At 35.8% G+C, this 20,832-nt stretch overlaps 1 protein-coding gene across 30 annotated transcripts in view; it reads right to left on the bottom strand.

The window, feature by feature from the left end:
- Window positions 1-20,832, bottom strand: part of TENM3 (teneurin transmembrane protein 3) — a 1,287,129-nt gene that overhangs the window by 1,232,902 nt on the left and 33,395 nt on the right. For all 30 annotated transcript variants that reach the window (XM_074541312.1, XM_074541314.1, XM_074541319.1 and 27 more), the window contains exon 2: window positions 4,257-4,370. The gene's annotated coding sequence lies outside the window, so the exon portion shown is untranslated. The remainder of the gene's footprint in view (window positions 1-4,256; window positions 4,371-20,832) is intronic.

Genomic DNA, 20,832 nt, shown 5'->3' with positions numbered 1-20,832 from the left:
TGCTCTCTGCCATGCGAAGGTACTTGTTAGATGTTTTCACTGTTTTCAAAATGTTTCAGAGATTGGCTCAACAAGATTGTAAAGACAGTTTTGAAAATGCTTGTGGCATCTGACATAAGAGGGATTATAACACATCTGAGAACAGAAGAAGCAAAGAAAAGGGAGCAAAGCTTAAACCAGGAAATGCATAGAAAGGTCTTCTTTACGAGTTTTTATGAACTCCTCCTTACTTCTAAATTCTGGCTAGATAAGAAGTCTGTTACAGTCATGGATCATTGCTTAAATTCTCTCATAAAACGTCTCTCCTTTCCCTACTGAGATGATATTCACATTTGACATTCTTGAGCTGTTTGATGTGAACATACACCAATACTTACCTACATGAAGAAAATAATCTAGATTTAATTTGTGACAGTGAGAACTAAGAACAAAACGTACAAGGGAATAAACTTTAGCTATTCCTTTAAGAACTCAAAAAAGAGAGGGAGATTATTCCCTAATTCAAGGCAAAGCAATAAAGAAACAAATTAGCAAGCACAGTAGCCTGGGAACAATAAATACATCCACTGAGTTAGACACAGTGCATATGTGGCCGATAATTTAACACTGTGAAAGGGGATTACAAATCTGCAGTGGTGCAGTGAAACGCTAAATTCCAAAAAGATTTAGTGCAAGCAACACAAGGTAGCATTAAACAGCTGACAAAAGATAACAAGGAAAAAGCACACACAGTGTCAGAGATTTCATAATACTAAAAGACATAAGGCCATCTAAACATGTAGACATTGCATCACACTTAGTGTTGGCTTAATCTCTACCCTTTCAAGCAGCAGCTTGGCTGGCAGCTAGAAAAAAAATTCATTAAGGACAGGCTATCTCAAAAAATAAAAAGGCTTTGGAGTAAGCTTTGACAATTTGAAAAATCAATTCATGTGGCTAGATTCATACTTTAAAGAAATATAAATCCCTAACCTAATCTATTACAAAGTAGGATTAGAAATAAATCAAGTGGTTTTGATAGTTTCCTGAACTACTTTAATGCTGATCTCTGGTGAAGAGTTGTATTATTGTGAATCTCACACAGATTAATATTTTATACTTCCAGGAGTAGCATTTCAGGCTAGGACTGAGACAAATAGCCTGGAAATGAAATCATAAGATGTCCTAAAAGTATTTGCTATTGCTAACCATGTTTCATTAACTGCTTCTGGTCTTTTTCCTTTAAAATGACAAATCTGAAAGACTAGAGTTTTCTATTTCATCATGAGAGGAGAAAAAGTAAGAAAACAACAATTAAAACTAATCTGATGAGTCAGAAAACGCACGCAGTATTGACATTTAGCACACAATGATTCAACAAATATTTACCAAATAACATTTCAAAATAAGCATGCTGATGAAAGAGCACATACATAGATGTTCCATTAAGTTATAATACTGAGTGAATTTTCTTAAGTGTTTCAAATTACAGATTTCTAAATTTGAAAATGTTCTCTTACCTAGCTAGGCTTTCTCAATAAAAACCAAACAAAACCCCAGCCTTCCAGACTATAACATAGTGGCAATAAAGCTCATAAGAACAAAGTTATTTAAATGGCATTATCTGCTATTTGTCTAATTCTATATTGCCATTTTTTCCCCACTGAGTGCTAATAAGTGCTTGCTGTTGAAGAGGTTTACATTTAACATCTGTCAGTTGTATCCAGAAGTAGCACCTACAGGGATCTGTCTAATAGATTGCTATTCTCCTCTGCAGCACCAGCAAATCTGTCTCACATCATTTACATACAGATAGTTATAGGCATTCATCATTTCATTATGCTGACTGCCTCACTATTCTAATGTATAATGTCTCTTTAATGAGCCTCAAAAAATACAATATTCCTTGATTTATTACTCCTTAACTGAAAAATTATACAGATTGACAAAAACTCATCATAAAGCTTTTTTGTGTTCCCACTACCTTGCACTTTAAATTTAACAATTACTCTCAAGTTAATCTCATGATTTGCTTCTTTGACAAAAGAAATTATCAAATTTTACCACACTAGGCTTCACAGTCACTGCTGTTTTAATAAATATACTTTCACTTCCATGAGAAAGCAGTATAGAATTTGAAAAATTAAAATTGATCAGTTTTTGTCCAAGAAATACAATGTATTGGGCAAACTATTTCAATATTATTATATGCCAATTACGGCACACTTCCTAAATTATCATGTGGAATGCTGTTGTACTAGTCATGCAAGAGCGACTCATAAATGAGCCAATTTACATATTCAAGTAAATTGAACTATGGTTTATTGTATGAGCTTCAATTATTTTATACACAAATGCTTAGCACTGAGAAACAACTCTGCCATTAAAAGCACACTGAAATAACACAAACATACCTAAAACTCCAAACAGAAATCTGAGGGAAACACTTCATTCATTTGACTGCACCCAGGCATTTCAGTTCTTTCAACTGCACTTCCCCATGTTTACGGATATGTTGGCATTCCTCTGGCTTTGAATACCCAAGCTGAAAAGGTTTACTAACTGCTCATGGTGTCCTTTAGAAGCACAAATTTCCACAAAGTATGAGAAACCTTATGATACCTTGTTTCTAACATATCTACAACTTACAGCTGAATGTTTTTAGCATGTGAGAAAGTGTTGAGCTCTGACAGAAGTTTCTCCCATAAGAGAGATAACTGCAATTTTTTACTCTCTCATCTACTACAGTTTAAGCTTACGCTATAACCAGACAGTTTGCAACTCCCTCTCTCTTTTGCTCAGCCTTTCTTTTCCACAGAAGTTTCAGAAACCATAGCGAGACCCTTCCCTTATAAATGCTGCTCCTAACAGAGGGTTCAAATGTAATGAGTGCAGATAAACAAATGAGCACTAATGTAACCTTGCACTGCCTCATCTCAAAGCATCATTTCCTATTTCCAAATCATGAAACCAGGCAACAAAGGCTATCCATTCAATGCAGAAGAGATGTACAGAGATTTAAGCAACAGATGGCAAGCTACATTCCCTAGATCCTTGCAAAAAAGTCAACTTTAAGTGAAAAATCAAACGAAACAACAATACAATACTACTGAATATTCAAGAGCTGTTTCAGTAGATGCAAATATGTTATGATATGACAGAAAACAAAGTGCAAAAATGACACTGACATGTTTGACAATGACAAGTTAAATGCTCAATACAGTAAAAATTTTTATTTCATCATTTTGAATCCCTATTTTAGTTCCTTTGCACTGAATATTCCAGTTAATATCAACATCTGACTTTCAGAGTCAAACTTCTTTAGAAGTTTGGTATATCATAGGAATACAGGTATGTCATTCCCTAATCAGCACCATGTGTTTTTATCATCTAGGAAAATTCACATATCTACACATTTCAACAATATAAAATGTCAGTCTATCATATAGGCCAATACAAAATTTTTTAGAATTTTTTTAAATTAATAAATCACAGTAATTCCAAAATGTTATTGCTTTGCATGTGGAAGTTCTAACTCTGAATCCAGAAAACTGGTATGTCAATCCAAATGTCTGTTGTCAGTAGAAGGCCTTAATTTATAAACCCATATGCTTCATTAATTCAAAATATCTCAAAATATCCATTCCTTCCCATAACAATAAAGAGATTTATATCTCAGCTTGTAGTAGTGATAAAATCCAATTTAAGAAATATTCAATATTTACTAGTCCCAAATATCCTTAGACTGTCACTCTGACCATCTCAGAACTATATTTCTGTGTCCCTTGACAATAACTAAGAGGCACAGAGCCAAGGGCAGCCATGGACAATGTTTATGCTGTCTGTTAGTGTTCATATTGTGCATCTCTAGCTGGAAGAGACTATGACTACTTGTTATCTTAGTGACACAGAAAGAAGCTGATAAGAACAAATACAGATATCCCTATAATCCCTTCATGTTACAATTCTATTTCCTTGCTTGTCTTCTATACAAATTCATTATTTCATCTCCTACAGTATACAGAGTTACTATTTCCAAAAGCTATCTAATAATGCCTGTGACTCATGATTTTCCTTCCTCAACCTGGATTTCAGAAAAGGCAGTGGAGGAACATCAGAACAAGCTTTAAGCCTTCACATTGTTCTTTCCAATGTGTGCATATAAATATTTGTAACTGTTTCTCCAGCAGAATACTAAATTAGCCATTTTCCTTGTAGACTACTGAATTACACAGAAACCCAACAAAATTCTGTTTCCATTGACTGAGCCTACTTACAGGAAGGTGGTGTGAAAGGATTCAATACTTCAATCACTGTAGTCAGCACATCAGAAGAAAATCCAGATTGTTTTCTGCTCCTGTGATCAATGTGATATTTTTCTGTAGCTACACCTAGGAAATAACCAGAACAGAGTCAGTACAACTAAATATAGAAAATAACATAAACCAAATTATTAGAAATGAAAAAATGAGAACATGTCCAATAATAATTTATGGCAAATTCCATACGATTATTCATCAATACGGCATTATAGAAGACAAAAGTTAAAATTTTATCTTCATTTAATTTTGCAGTACCCAAGCGATTCCAGAGTTCTACAATATCAAGACTGCCAAGTAGAATCAAACAGATGTCATCATTACACCTAAACAGCCATCTGGTAGCCTGAGAGGAGAAGCATAATGACCACAGAGGGAACTGGTCCAGCCGTCCAGAACAGCACAACCACGGTTCCATTCAGCATGTAGAACAAACGGAATATACAGGATACATGAAGTAAACAGACACAGTTATTTAACAGCAGAAATAATTCATAGTTTTTGTCTTTCAGTAGAAGCAGAAGAAGCAGCTTCTCTTCCTTCTGATTCATATTTACATAGTTGGCAGAATTCTACAGAAAGCAGAAAAGCCAGGAATAAGGCATTAAAGATGGACTGTTTTGGTATTTCTTAAAGGGAGTGGGATTCAGAAGTATCTTCACATCCAAACCAATACTGACAAGGGCTGGTACTGCTCCCTTTAAGTAGCTGAAGTCAAAGCTGAATCACCCTCCAAAAAAAAAAAAATCTACCCCAGGAGATAACCATTCTTATCTTTTACATCTAGCCTTTGCTGCAAATAATCCCTCCTGCTTCTTGTCATATCTAAATCAGTTTATGCTGATCTCCTTTTTCAACAATTTCATATATTGCAATCCCCCTTATTCCCATTTTTTACGCCAAATAAACTTGGTTCAGTCTTTTTTTGATGACTTTAATAGTTAATTTAATGAATTATCAATTACCAGATACATTTTGTTTAGACAACCTGAGCCTCCAGGTTATTCTACTGGATCCTTATACATAATACAAGATCAAGTGGATCTTGTTTCGGCAGTTTCTATCCCTTGTGCCCTTGCCACAGACCATCAATCCAGTAAACAGAAATGTTTGTCATGGCTCCAATTCATAAAGGGTGAGAGAGGAACGAAGTGTTTTCATATTTGTCAAAAGATGTCTGCTAGGCATTTTAGCACATCTTGAGTTCTGCTACTGCTAAACGGAAGGAAAACACTTGTGTAAGAACGCAAAAAATCTGGAACTGGCCACACATGTAACAGTATGGCATGGTAAATATGCTGTCCCCATATTCTTCCCTGCAGCACTAGAGGGAATTCCCCATCTTCCATTTTTGCTGTTAATTATCCCTGTTTAGTGCTTCTGCTTGTTCTCACCAAACTGAATGTCTATTATTTTCTAGTCTATTATTTCTGCAATTTATTGGGATTATTTTAAGCCTGGGACAGAAGCAATAATAGCATCTACTCTATTTCCAAAACTACCAACAATATCATAGAATAATATTATGCACAGTACAGAATTTTAGAGTTACACTCCTCCCCCACAACCCCAGACACTGTGGAAAAGAGTGACTGCAACTAAATATTACATCTTTTTTAACTCAAAAAAACTTGAATAATACTTTTAGTCTAATCTTATCTAGATCACAGTTCCCTAACTTGCTTAAAAGAATGCCATGTATAATTATCCAAACTGCAGTTTACTAAATTAAAGTAATATCTCCTAACCCTTAAGGCTTGCTGCAGTTTTCGAAGAGACAAAATAGGACTGACTTATTCCTGAGAAATCTATGCTTTTCAATCTCAGTATCTCTTGCAGATGTGTAGAAAGAACAGTTTGATAATTTCAGGTCCCTCAGGGAAATTCAGGTAAGACAACTATGCACAACTCTTTGGATATTTCTTCAGGTCTTACTTTCAGCCCTTTTCTGAGCTTCTGAAATGTCACCATCTTTAAGTTCTCAAATACAATGCTACTACACATAATGGAAAGACTTGTTAATTCCTTTATGCATATCTTATGGCTTTATAAATCAAATAATCTTTGCACCTAAGACCCAAATAAAACCTAGTTATTTGTTTCTAGTTGAGCTTAACCTCACAGTTAGATAATTTGCATTTAGTTTTATGAGAGAAGATTGTCCTTTTTTTTGTAACTAATTTTTTATATTTACTAAAATCATTAGATTCTAATATCACCCATCCAAGATTCCAATACTGACCCCTGAATCTTCCACTGCTCTCTATACAGAATCAACTAGGCTGGAGAAGACACTTCTTACCTCACACAAAGAGGCTAATAGAATGTGAGATAGTTTATGTTTAATTTTTAAGGTTTTCAATAACTGTATGTAGATTTGTCCCACCAGCTCCTTTGATATTTAAGTGAAGATTTCTTTTAAATGCATTTTAGCTGTTACGCTTGCACTAATTTTCACACACAGAGAGGATTTCCCAAATTTATGAGCATGTTTAAAAATAAAAATGCAATCTGTTATGTTTTTAAATACAATAGATTTTCAAAATGGATGCTTGTGTTTTGGGACATCTATATTAGATTGCTGGGTGAAGCTCTTTAAACAGAGAAGTACAGAAAGTATTTTAATTACAGGAAAGAACACAGAAGACAAAACCAGATAAATCTCAGACCACTCGAACCAAGTGTCTCATCTGCCCAGGTTTGCCTGTGCCAGCCCACAGGAAAGGTAATACAGGGAGCTCTCACTTAACCACATGGGTACATGCGTGCACGATGACCTCCACAACATAGTCTGTTCCTCAGCTGATTTTCCTAACAAGCTGAACTTAATAGCAAGTTGTCAGGTGTTCCTTTATGATGCCACATAAACTGGTGGAAGGTGCTATTCCTCTTGAATAAATTAATGAACTACACGTTCACTACAGCAAATGATTTTACATGCCTTTGTTGCCCATATTTTTCAGCTTCTCTCCTACTCCAGCTGAGTTGCACCCATCTTGTTCTCAACACTTCATCCTTTCTGATATATAAGGTTAATCCCCTTTCTGTAATATTAGGATGGAAATTAGGGACGACAACTTTCCACAAGCCTTAGTGGGCATCATATACGAGGATGATCAACAAAAAATACAGTCCACTGTACAAGAAAAGTTTAAAACAGGACAGTAAGTCTAAAACAAATGTGCTGCTTGCACAAAGCATTGGGATAGTTGTCCCTTTGGCATATGAAAGCACTGAGAAATATCAGCTATCCCTGGCAGGAAGACTATGTTAACATCTGTATCTCATTTTGAGCACTAGATTAATTTTTTTCATAAGACTTTCTCTGGCTTCTCAGCTCTGTAATATCCCACCCTTAACATATAAAATGACCCTAAGAAAAGCAGTTCAGCCCTGTAATTCTACTACTTCCATGATAATAGCATCCTAGATAAGGAATATCTATCAAATGTGTCAGAACATTATCTGTTCATTCCAGTCTCCCTTTTTGCCTTATTCTTCTTATCTTCCAGCAGCACACGCCTTGGCTTCTACTCAACATCACTCACAAAGTTCACAGATAAACAAATCAAACAAATAAATAAAACAAATAAATAAAACCTAAAAAAAATAAAATAAGAAATACCAACCCCAAACACACCCTTACACACTCTTTTTCCAAGACTGCAGTTGTTTAAACTCTATTATTTCCTTTTCCATGACAAAACGCAACCTGCCTAGGAAACTTTACAATATTCTGAAAGCCTTGCAGCGGGAAAGGGAGGTGGGGGAGGGCAGGGCAAGGTGTGCTGGCTCTGGCTTTGCAGGAGCAGCTGTGACCCTCGGTGGGTGCAGCAGGGTGAGGCCACAGGGAGCAGCTGCACACCGGGGTAGGAGGCAGCACCGGAGGCGGCTGCCACTGCCTCATGGGACAACAGGTCTGGAGACAAGCCATATACAAAGAGCAGCGGTATTCCAGGCCTTTTTTCCATTGGCAAGGCTTCTCCTCAAGCCTCCAAGATCCCTAAGCTTCTGAAGAGATTCTCCAGACATGAAGCAGCACCTGCTGGAGATGAAAGAGGAGTGGATCACTTAACCTGCTTAGATTTATGTACGTTCACAGCCCTGGTGCACAGCATCCCCAGAGGTGTTCATGGAGCTGGCAGGTGTCTCTGTGAGACTTCCTGGCCTTTTTGAAATGTTTCTGATGACTTGAAGGCAGTTGCTGTCATGCTTCTCTTTATGACAAGGAAAAGGCAAGATCCAAGGAACTACAGGCTGGTCAGCCTTAACTGTGTCCACAGAAAAGTTTTAGACCAGGTATTCATAGAAGCCTTTTCTTCTTGCCTGAGCAGATCATGCCTGAGCAGCCCCAACGCCCTATAAACTATGCACTATGGCTATTATATATTTAAAATAGATGGAAAGCTAAATTCCTTTGCAAATAGACATTGCTATCTGAAATGGACACACAAAGGTTATGGATCGCATTGTACAAAAAGCAGATGTCAAATCCAAGAAACTAGGTGATTTAAAATTTGAGAAGAGTTGCTACTTATTTTAGCAAAATGCTAAAAAAATTGAATTTTCATAATTTCTTAGAAACACCTACTTTGATGACTTCTTACAATTTTTAATTTTTTTCCATGAAGATAATTAGGGAAACATCCAGACACATTTCATTTGGTTTAAGATATATCATTTATGGAGTAATACATTTTCAGAGTTTTGTAAAATTGTATTTAATATTTTAAAAGGAAAAAAAAGGATAGCAACAATAAAGACATTATTTCATTTTCTAACAGCTTATTTGTACAGTGTATGTTATAGAAAACATGGCATCTCTAGAAAAATTATGTCCAATAACTGGTAAAAGTATGAAGCTCACTTCCAATAGATCTATGAGAAAATGCTGTGAAGCAGCCTGAACCTGAAAAAAATTGTCATTTTAAGGTGAAAAGTAAATTCGCCTTAATCGCTGAAAATATCAAATATTCTATTTATGAAAAACCTAATAATAATTCTTTTACTGCTGCACAGCTAAACTTCACATTTTCTGAATTCTTCTTCTGTATATGTGGTCTCTGGAAGCCCACGTACCTCACACATGTATACCATAAAAATATACAGAAGAGTTTTTAAACAATATGCATGTTGTAAGAGACACAGATATGTATTTTGAGATGATTCCATAAAGAGTTCACAACCTTAGAGCTCTTTTCCAACCTTAATGATTCTATGATTTTATGATGCAATAATGCTGCTTGGGAAGAGAGTTAAAACAATAGCAATTTAATCAATATCTTATTATAAGCATGATATGAGAACTTGTGAACAAGGCTTTCTACCCAATACCCACAAAAATGTGAACAAACCTTACTTGTAAACTTGTAGAGCTTATTAAAACTAAATGTGTTTCCCTAAATTAAACATTTTATCAAAAACAGGAGGAAAGTTTCTAGCCATTTCTTTCCCTTGTAGATTTTTAATGAAATCCAGGTATGACTGAATGAATACAGAATACTCCATCTACCATGGACATACCTCAAGCACAGTGCTCTGAGCTTACCTTAAGCTACTGAATCCAAAAGATGTATTAAAATGAAACAAAGTTTTATTTTTTCAAAGTTAGGTTCCTGATTATTGCAAAGAAGAACAAGGTGAAAAGCAATTTAAAATATGCTTGAAACTAAAAAATTATTCAAATTATGGAGAAAAGCTTTGCTTTAACCTAAGTTTATAATTTAGACTGCTTTTTATCATGTATAGTGAGAATTTTCAAGGAACCCTGGCAGAAGGAAAAAATATGCCTTAATATATAGAAAAAAAGGAATACCGGAAATGATGGTAACAAAGACTTAAATTTTAAGGTTCAAATATCTATGAAAGCTGGCTTAAGGTGTAGCTTTCATGCTTTAATATTTATTGTCTTATGTCAATTTCAAGTAATTTACACTTTCAATATACTTCTTTTATCTGAACTGAACAACCACTCCAATACAGTGATACTGTGTTTCACTAAGTTTTCTTTTCCTCTAAAGACTTTAGGGTGAATTAATTATAGCCAAGACACCAAATATAAACATCCTGATCTCACTAACACTACAGTTATTTTATCTTTATTACTGAAGACCTTTGCCTACATGCAACAGTACATCATGATTTAGTTCACCGAGACTGACAGGCTACTCTTTTCGATATGACAGGATGTCACTGTAGTAGGTATGCTGACTATTTAATGGCTTTGGAAAGTCTCTTATGGCCTTCACTAACTCATAAAATTAACTTTCATTGTCCTCTTGCATGAGTACTGATGACAAAGTGTAATCTTATTACAAGAAAGAAAATGTCTAATAGTTTCTTAAGTAAAATATTTTTCTTCAGTGATTTAGTGTATAAAGTTTTGCTGTGCATGAATAACATTCAGGGCTTCAAAGCACACAGCAACCTTTCATTATTTCAGTGGTCCTCTTTTGGTGCACTGAACAAACCCTCAGAAGTGCCTTTGTCAAACTGTTACAAATTTACTTGATGCATGTCAAAGCCTCACTATTCAGAAGGGGCGACTAGACACCTGGGCAGTAAAAAACCACCGTGAATTTTACTCTGCACCTTCACGACAATGCATCCATGTATGACTACTTCAGCAAAGTAGTATTAGCTCTTGGCAAAAACCATTCATCTGGGCTGAAAGGCTGTCAGCAGCAATATGGTAGATGTCAATTAGAATAAAGTATGCGATGCAAACACATTTGCCAATTACATGCATTAGACCTCATAATGGCTGATGTCACAAATGTAGTTTGGTGATAAATTATCTTAAGGACAGTAATTACATTTTTCCATCAGTTGGATATACCCATTTTGAAGTTACAAAACAAGATCCACAGAGAAAATCTCCGTTCAGACAACAGAAACAACCAAAATGTCAGGGTGGGTGGTTGCTTGCTGTATAATTTTTTTTCAAGTTAGACTCAGCTTTGCCTTCTAAGTATTCAGAATTATATTGGAGAGATTGAGGAATAAATAAGTAACCAAAAAAAAGGGACTACAAAAAAAATTACAAGGACCAGATGATTTTGATCCAATCCAATTCCCCATCCAATATGGAGAGGACGGCATCTAAGATAAGAAGAGATGAGAGTAGTTATGGAGACAGTGGCAGCTGCACATAAAGCTACCTGGCAAAATACCCAGTATTGGCTATTTTTAGATCATTAGTAAGCTCAAGATGGGGAATTGGACTCAATGATGCTTATGTGCCCCTTTTAACTTGAGATAGTCTATAATTCTATGATTTAATACTTTCCTTAGTGTTCAAATGTTAATACAAATACCTTAGTTTAAACAGAACTCGGAAAGATTCTATAATCCGCGTCATCTAAATGATAGGAGCTATACTTTTTTGCCTGAATGTATATATTTTATTTAATTTTTAAAATTAAAAGTATCATGTAATACAATATCAGACAACTGTAAAAAGGTTTCTGTCACAAATACAAGAAGCGCGAAGCTTGCAGTAAGGATAAAAAGAGTGCTGCTTGCTCACAAGACTCACCGTCACATTCCCAACACCAGAGACTTCCACATCTGAGGCCGATCCCCCTCCACAGGGGTGTCTGCAGTGACCCCAGGGGGTTTCCACACATCCCATCCCAGAGTCAGAGCAGGTTTCTCACTGGATCCATCCCAGGTTTGCCGTGGCAGAGGCTCAGATGTCCATAAAGCCATTTGCTCATGGCGCAGAAGCCCAGGAACAGCCTGAGCTGCTGCCGTCTGAGGAGGGACCCCGAACAAAGGGATGCCCTGGATCAAGGATGGGGATGCACCGGTCAAAGGAAGCAAAACTCTAGAAGAGTTCAAGGGAACTAATTCCTTACTAATCACAGTGTTTATAAATAGGGTCATTTTCACAGTCAGATCTTTAGTCTTTTAGTAATCTGAATACCCCCAAAATGTCACAAATGATTGCCTTCTATTGGCAGCAGAGTCTTGAAGAAGAATGTACAGAAAATCACACTATGAAAAACCAGTGTCCAAAGGACTCCAAGAGGAGTCCCGCAACTTCATTGGAATAAAGGGAGACTCCACTGGGGTGCACACCCGCAGGGTTTCCTCTCTCCACATTTCGGAGGGCGCAGCCTCCTTTGATCCTAAACTCCTGGCCAGACATTGCCCTCTTCCTTTCCCCACTGGCTGAGGTACTGGGAAGGTCCAGCCTTCCCAAACAGCCTCCCACGTATCTTGCCTTGAACCCATCATTTTACCCCAAAGCTCAGGAACTCAGCCTGGTGCAGACACACTGGTCCATTTCAGAAGCCAAGGTGTCTGGGCTCCATAACAAACCTGATGCTTGAAGTTAGTAGAGACATTAAGACTCATTCCAAAGATGTTACATCAATCCCTTCACCCATGTTGTAAAGACTTGAGCACACACCTTGCCTATCAAGAACTTAAGCTCTACATCTGCTTGCTTTCAGTGGTTCAGCAGAAAAGACACAGCAGAAGCTTCTCCTCACCCTGTGCATTTGGCTCAGCTATCCTTCATAACTATCTCACCCTGGGTGAAAGCATATTCCTAGGTAAAACTTCATAATAAGACTAGGACACATGTTAGCTTTAGAAATGAATAACACTGATTTAATTGTAACTGAGTACGAGAGGTCTGGCTAGCCAAAATTCAAACTATGTAAAAACAGCCTTTTTTATAAAATAGTTATTGTAAGCTATGTGAGAGTATTTTAGTGAGGATGCATTAATGGCATGCACAGACATATGGTAATTGAGGCATTTGTAGAGATAATGTGCTAAAGCCATGTAGTGTTTTATGAACACTTTGTCATATATGGCAGTAGTGTGACCTTTGCAGGAGGATATAAATATGTATTCACACACATACACATCTACACAACAAAAACAGACTTTAGGGTCTAACAATGACAACTGCTGCCACAAGTGAAACCCAGCAGGTACTAAAATTATCTGTTGGCAAAAAAAATGGTGTTAACTATTTCACTGATGAACTGCATCCATAGAAAATGGAAATACCTGTATTCAGAAAATAATGGAAAATATTCTTATATACCACAAAAATGGAGTGCATAAAGAACTTAATATAGTTCTAAAACTTCTAAACAAGTGGTTAAACAGAAATGAGGCAGAAATTACTTGTATTATGCAGTATGTATTAACACTACTGGTAATATACAAGGCAGTGTAAATAGAGCATCTAAATTCACTATATCATGAAATGGAAAAAGAGCACCTTTAGAAGACATTGAAGTTTAGGACTCTTAAAAAAGGTGCCTCAAGTTCAGACTGTGGCTAGATTTCAATGTATATTTCTATCTGATGTTCAGTTATTGACATAATCTGATCAAACTACTTAAAAAAAGGAAAAGTCTTCCACCAAAACAAATACAATTTAACAGCTGAACAATCAGTGAGTTCAGAAAAAAAATGTAGGTAGTCAAAAAAATAACTAGAAGTTATTCTAGTGAGATGCAAAAAATCAGAGCTAAAAATATTTGATTTATTTTGTGAGTTTTAATAGGTACTAGATATGTGTTAGTTAAGGAAGCAGAAACAGAGACAAGCAAGAATAAATTGGAGACCACTGTTCAGAACAAAAATAACCGAAATATTAGTTCTGAGAAAACTATTGGGATACACATATTGCATTTGGAAAAAATCCAAATCAAAGAGCAAATATCACAAAGCAGAGCTAATTTACATACAGGAAAAAGCTAAAGCCAATTTTGAAATACTGTCAGGTAATAACCTTTCACAAAAAACGTGAATACAGACAGAAACTCTGTGGAAAGTTCATGTTCTTCCAAACTGTTTTACCCAACCGAGGTACTGGTCACTTGTCTCCTCTATCTCCTGCATCCCTTCACCGATCTTTCTGCAATTATTTTTTCAGTCTTTCTGTATCAACCAAGTAAATGGCAATTGCTTCACTTACTTTTAGTTTTAATAAATGTTATGTGCATTATATTGACTGCATGCTAATTCAGAATTGTTTTCTTCTAGGTTCTCCTAAACGTGGATGTAATTTAATTTCTACACTAAAGACAAAGTTGGGAATTTGGAAGAAAATTTTCATTTTTTTGAAGAAAGAAGTCTCAGGAAGGTTTGCAAAATGCCTATTCTCAACTTCTTTTTGGCAGCATTGGTTAGTTTCGAAATCGAACTCATGAAAACATTCTGTTGTGTTTTTGGTTTTTAAGAACAAGAACAGGATAAAAGGACAAAATAGGATAAAAGAATAACCTCCTTCTGTAGAAGTCTTAACATATCTCGGCACCAGTTATAGATCTCAGCCTGGCAAGAGAACAGTGATTCCATGTTCAGTTTCCAGTTCCTACCAGATTTATGTTCATACATTTTTAATAGGAGTACAAGGACAGATTCGCTCCTCTTCTTTCCATCCTTAAGAGTGACTGTAAGAACCTGATGAGGGCTATTCCCTTGATGGATTTAAGTCACACAGCTAAAGGGGATTTTCCTACACACTGTTCAACTTAGAATGTAATCAAGTTAAGTCAAAGTCAGCTGATGTTTTACAGAGCTTAATTCAAAAATGTGACATTTTTTGCACGAGAACATTATAACAAGGTAGAACAGTTGAATAGTAGTTCAGATTTAGGAGAATGAAATCCAGGTATTTTCTTTAAATTTAAAAGGGGTAATAGATTATAGGGGAAGACAGGAAGCAATTGAGTTAGCAGCCTTCCACCACTTGAATAACACATAAATAGGTAGGTCTAGCTTCCTGAATGTAAAATCTTTTATCCCAACTCTATTTAAAATACAGCATTGATTATTTCAATCACACTTTATCATTCTCAACATGAACTTAGGTGAATTGTTTGACACTGATTTGACTATTCTCCTCCAAAGAATACACCAATAATAATCTAACTTTTTTTTTCTAATTCCTGCTATATTTCTCCATTGATATAACTTCTTTTTACTGGCATATAAAAGAAAGGTTTTATTAAAATACAGCCTATAGACTGCTGTGTTAGTATTGACACAACCTTCTTGATCTCCGTTCTATAAACTGATTCTAGAGAATGAAGCAGACATAGACTGTATCTGACATTACTCCAAATGCACATACTACCAAGTTTTAGCTGCCTTATAAATTACTGACATAGGTAATTTTGGAGAAACAGACCAGTGGGTTAGGTGACTGCTCATTCTAGGTACTTAGCTTAATATCTCAGGGTATTTAAACACTTTTAAATGAAAAGGAAAATAAAATAGAGCAAAATAATTAACCTCTCCCCCAAAACACTCAAACACCTCATCCATCACAGATGAATTATGTTGAGAGTTGAAACCGTGATAAGAGAAAATGTCAGATGATTAAAATCTAAATTAGGAGATGTAAGAGTGAGAAGAAGAAAACTAAAGAAAGGCTGGTCAGTGGAACATGGGTATCACCTAAACATGCTCTGAATACCCCTGTTAACTTCACAACTGGAAGAAAAAAACCCCCATGTTTCAGAATTCAAAATAATCTGTTTAAGCTAATAAAACCTATGGAGGGTACATTACTTTATATAGTTGAAATTATCTATCTGTGCAACACTCCCATCATATTGTATGAGTTCTTATATCACAAAAGGCATTTCTAACTCATGGATATTTTACTCCCTCTGGTTTGTGCATTTTACCTTCTGAGACTGCAGAGTCACATATACCACAGTTTGTAGGTAAAGAAATCCATTTTAGCCACCTAACTCCTTTATCATTCTTTTTCAGAATGCCATTAAGATATAGTCTGCTGATGGCTATAAAAATGAGAAATCTGAAAATGACTGTATGTGTTATGTCTTGAAGCTATACTAAAAGTCATTAAAATTATCCAATAAAGAATGGAGTTAATCATTAGTTTCAGGTTTGATATATTAGTGGAATGCTCTGTCATCACAAGAATCTTTGTTCTTTTTATAATCCATCCCTATGAAGTTTTTACATTAGCTGCAAAATTGGTTGTCTCAATGACAGGTACAGTCTTCTTTAAGGACAGGCAGTTTTTGCCCTTAAAATATACTTGCCTAATCAGGATTCTGGGGGCAACATACAAACACTGGGTTATAAATAGCCACAAAAAAATTTGAGTAAGCATAATCACTTTAAATTTAAAAATATACTTTTAATTAATGTTTAAACAATGAGAAATTCCTTATCATTGCCCACGGTATAACATTCTTGCCTAAAATGTTACCATTTGTTAAGTCATATGCTACACGTATTGTATGTATAAGTAAACTTCCCATTAATCTGAGGAAGAATACATGCACATAAATACAGGGGGAAAAAAATATTTAATCTATAAATTGTATTCTGAAATAACCGAGAGTTCTCTTGGTATTTTTTTTCTTTTTGTTTCCTCTGCTAAGAAGTAGACGTTTTCAGGTTCAATTAATTCTACATTAGAAAATCAATTGGCTTGTATAAAAGAAGTCTGCAACAATAGAATTGTATGGAAATATTTAAGCAGAAACTTTTTTCATAAAGTATTCTCTTCTAGACGGCCAGCTAACTTTGAATTTTTTGAAGGTGAAAAATCTTGATGCCAAAAAACCAAACCTTCATTGCCAGAGGAAAATTACATAGTCCAGTAGACACAAATGTAGCGAACTGTATTAATAAAAAGGATCCCACATGTCCTAGGATTAATATCTTAAAACATCTCATAGATCAACCCACAGAATTAGAATAGTTGTGACTATTTCCAAACAGTTCTATGTGTAGGTAATCCACACAAAAAGCAACACTGAACATTTAGTAGCATGTTATTTTGCCATCAGTAATCTCAAAACAGGTTCATCATTCAAAAAACAATAAATCTTTTTAACTAGGGTCGTTATTTACTCACTAAGGTTGCTATTCACTTAAAAATTTAAATCAATTTCATCATAGCACATGAATGACAACCATGTCATTCATATAGCAGTACCCATAGAGTACTTCTTTAAAAAAGGAAATTCTTCATCTTTTGCCTTTTTTTGACGGGCTATTTTTTCCTTAAAAATCAGTCAAAATGTTTGATATACAGCTTCACACCCCACAAGGCTCTCTACAGCAGAGAGGCCAACATGCTGTATTTCAAAATTTCTCCAAAACCGCTCATGTTAGTTCAGTATGTTTTGTGACTGTATCATAGACAATTATACAGTCAATTGAAAATTAATGGAGGAAAAGTTTAGATTTCTAACCCACTTCAAAGGCATCTAAATTAACTGACTAGAAAGCTGAGAAACAATATAGATTTTTTTTGTTAATTTTCCTGTGTTTGAGCATGATTAAGAAAGCAATGAGCATATTAGAATGCATGCAGAAATACTTGAAAAAATACTCAGGAAATGTCATCATGGCACACACAGAGATCATGGATACAATCCTCTCTGGAATTGGCTACACAATATCGATCACCTCTTCTAAAATACCTCAGCGTTTGGAACAGTCCAGAGGGGAGAAATTAGAAGTGCAATTACTCAATCTGTAGAATTTGCAGGTAGTCCTGAGGCAAAGAGTATTCAACAACAGACTTTGACATGAGTGTAGATAATAAAAAAAAAAAAAAATCATTCTCAAGACTTTGAAAGAGACAAACATGAAACTCTGACGACGACAACCAGTTTTAAAATAAAAATTAAATTTGTGGCAAATTTATAGGAAAAAAAAAAGTGGCAATCCCAGAAGAAAGTTCAGACTGGGGAATGAGATACTGGAAAGCAGTGCCATAGAAATGGACCTGGGAGTCCTGGCTGACAGAAAGTTGAACCTGAGTCAGCAGCACCCTGGCATCCAGGAGGGCCACCTGCGTCCTGTGGGGCATGAGGCACAGGATGGCCAGGGATGGGATTGTCCTGCTCTGTCCTCATGGCATGAGGCAAAGGAGGGGATTGTCCGGCTCTGCTCTGCACTGGGGTGGTCCCGCCAAGTGCTAAGGGAAGTTTTGAGTACCACAGTATAAAGAAGATATTAAGCTACTAGAGAGTGTCCAAAGGAGGGCAACATGGATGGGGAAGGCTCTTGAGGGAAATCTGCATGAGGAGTGGCTGAGGTCACTTGATCTCTTCAGCCTGGAGGAGAGGAGACTGAAGGGAAACATCACTGGAGTCTACACCTGCACGGTCGCATCATCAAGCCTGAGAGAGCTCCAGAAGTATTTGCCAATACTCTTGGGCACAGCGTGTGATTGTTGGGGCTGTTGTGTGCAGAGCCAGGATTCTGACTTTAAAATCCTTGTGAGTCCCTTCCAATTCAGCTTATTCTTTGATTCTATGAAAATACTGACAATACTATTTTTCACAGGCTAGTTTTGGTCCATTTGCTCTATGATTTCAGCAGTCATTTCTTCACAGTGATGGATCTTTTACTTGAAGTAGGAGTTAAATCAGAGAACCATTTGGCTGGAAAAGACCCTTTAGATCAGGTCCAACTGTTAAGCAAATACTTAACCAGGTCCACTGCTAAGCCATGTTCTTAAGAGCCATGTCTACCCACCTTTTAAATACCTTCAGGGATGGTGACTCAACCCCTTCCCTGGGCAGCCAATTCCACGTTTGGCCACCTTTCATTAAAGAAAATGTTCCTAATATCCAATCTAAACCTACCATGGTGGGAGTTAGGGGTAAAGTGCTGTTTGGGAAAAGAGATTTTGAAGTGAAGAAACATAACTGAAATAAATACATAAAGGAGATTTTTATGTGAAAAATGTAACACCTCTTGATTCTAGATCTCAGTTAATTAATTAATCCCTTAGTTAATTACTTAATCCCTTAGTTTTTAGAGCCACCGATACAGCAGGGCTCTGCCATGACTAGTGACCTCTATGACAAGGCCAATAACAGTACCCATGCATAAGTAACAAAAGGTGATATGCAAGAGTTAGAGAGAAGTTTTTAAACTGAATCTTACTTCAATCAATGTAAACAGATTGCTTAACTACTCTTCAAAAATATTCCCCCTCTGTATTGGCTCCAATTAAAGAGAAATCAGTGAGACAGAAATAAAGATTCCAAGAAGCGAAATGAAGAACCCCCACAGAGTGAGAGAGTTTATCTTTTCAGTCTGTAATACTAAAAGAATGAACACTGGAGGAAATATAAAATAGATTTGTTTGAAAACTACTTTAAGGTTCTTCAAACATTTTTTGTACCAAGGCAAACAGCGTTACAATAAACTATTTTCTTTAGCAGTACAGTTTCTTTAATTCTCCTCTTCCTTGTGACAGCAACACATTGTTGACATTAGTTTCTGTAAAACAGAAGTATTCAAAATATTGGTGCAGAAAACCACTATTTCAAATACCCTACTTGTAAGTGAAAATCCAATAGACTGTTGAGAGGAACTGTGGAAAAAAAATTCATAGACCAACTACTTCACGTGAAATGTATTAGTAGTGACAAATTATTTTTAAAGAAAGACTACAACTTCAAATCTCAAATTCTAAACAACATAAAACTATTATTTACAGTCATAAGTGGCTACAGAGATACAGTTGCCTGAAACATATTTTTCTAGTGATTTTAAATTGTGACATCTCTGTGAATCCTATTTCTATGCTGAAAAACAAAAGATCCACACAGTTAAAATTACAATTCTGTGTAATGAGGCTTAACATTGTATGGCAATTATAATATTTAAAATTACAGCATTAGGAAAATTTACTGTAATTTTTCAAAAGCCATTTAATGACTTGTTCTTCCACATTTTTGGTGTATTTAGTTTTACTGCAGCATACTTATTTCTCCCTGACTGATTTATAAAAAAACAGAAACCAAAATATTAAACATTCAAATATAAATATTACCCTGTGTTAACGATCATATTATTTTTACTAATCTAAACATTAAATTAACAGGTCATGTTTACTTGGGTTTCCTATTTACTTGCTAAAGATAGGAATTATAAATTTTACCTACATTGATGTTTACTCATCCAGTATTAATTAATTGTATACAGTTGCAGTAGATCAATGCACCCAAAATAAAACTACTTCAATCTCTAGGGAAAACATTAAATCTCTAATTGATGTCTGAAGCCAGGGAACTGGCTGTACGTAATAGGTATTTCATCTGTTCTGAAGTAATTTCCTGGGCTTCTACCTTTGAACCTGCAATAAATCTCTCTTCCCTCAGTCCGTCTTTCAGCACCTAAAACAGACCACATACTTTTGGTCAGACCGGTGCTGAGCAAAGAAGGCACCATAAATATCCTGGGAAAAGATGTGATTTGCATTAACACAGAAAACAAGTTACTATGAGACCTTGTATTTCTAGTATTACCAAATCTTTATGAAAGAGGGATTTTTAATTTTTTTTTTAGAGCAAAGATCTTGCAAAATGAAAAAGGAGATCATAAATAGGATGTTTTTACATCAAAGTGCTTTTCCTTTGACATCATCAAGTAGTTTCTGCAGTATGTACCACTGTTGGCAGGGGTTAAGTAGGAAAGAACATTTTGCACACCAGTTGTCTAACTTTTCTGATGGAAAAGTAATGAATGTATGGTTTCAGGAGAAACACTA

The sequence above is a fragment of the Zonotrichia albicollis genome, chromosome 5 (assembly GCF_047830755.1).
Source record: "Zonotrichia albicollis isolate bZonAlb1 chromosome 5, bZonAlb1.hap1, whole genome shotgun sequence".
Taxonomy (NCBI): domain Eukaryota; kingdom Metazoa; phylum Chordata; class Aves; order Passeriformes; family Passerellidae; genus Zonotrichia; species Zonotrichia albicollis.
The sequence above is the reverse complement of the archived record's forward strand: the minus strand, read 5'-3'. Positions and strand labels throughout refer to the sequence as shown.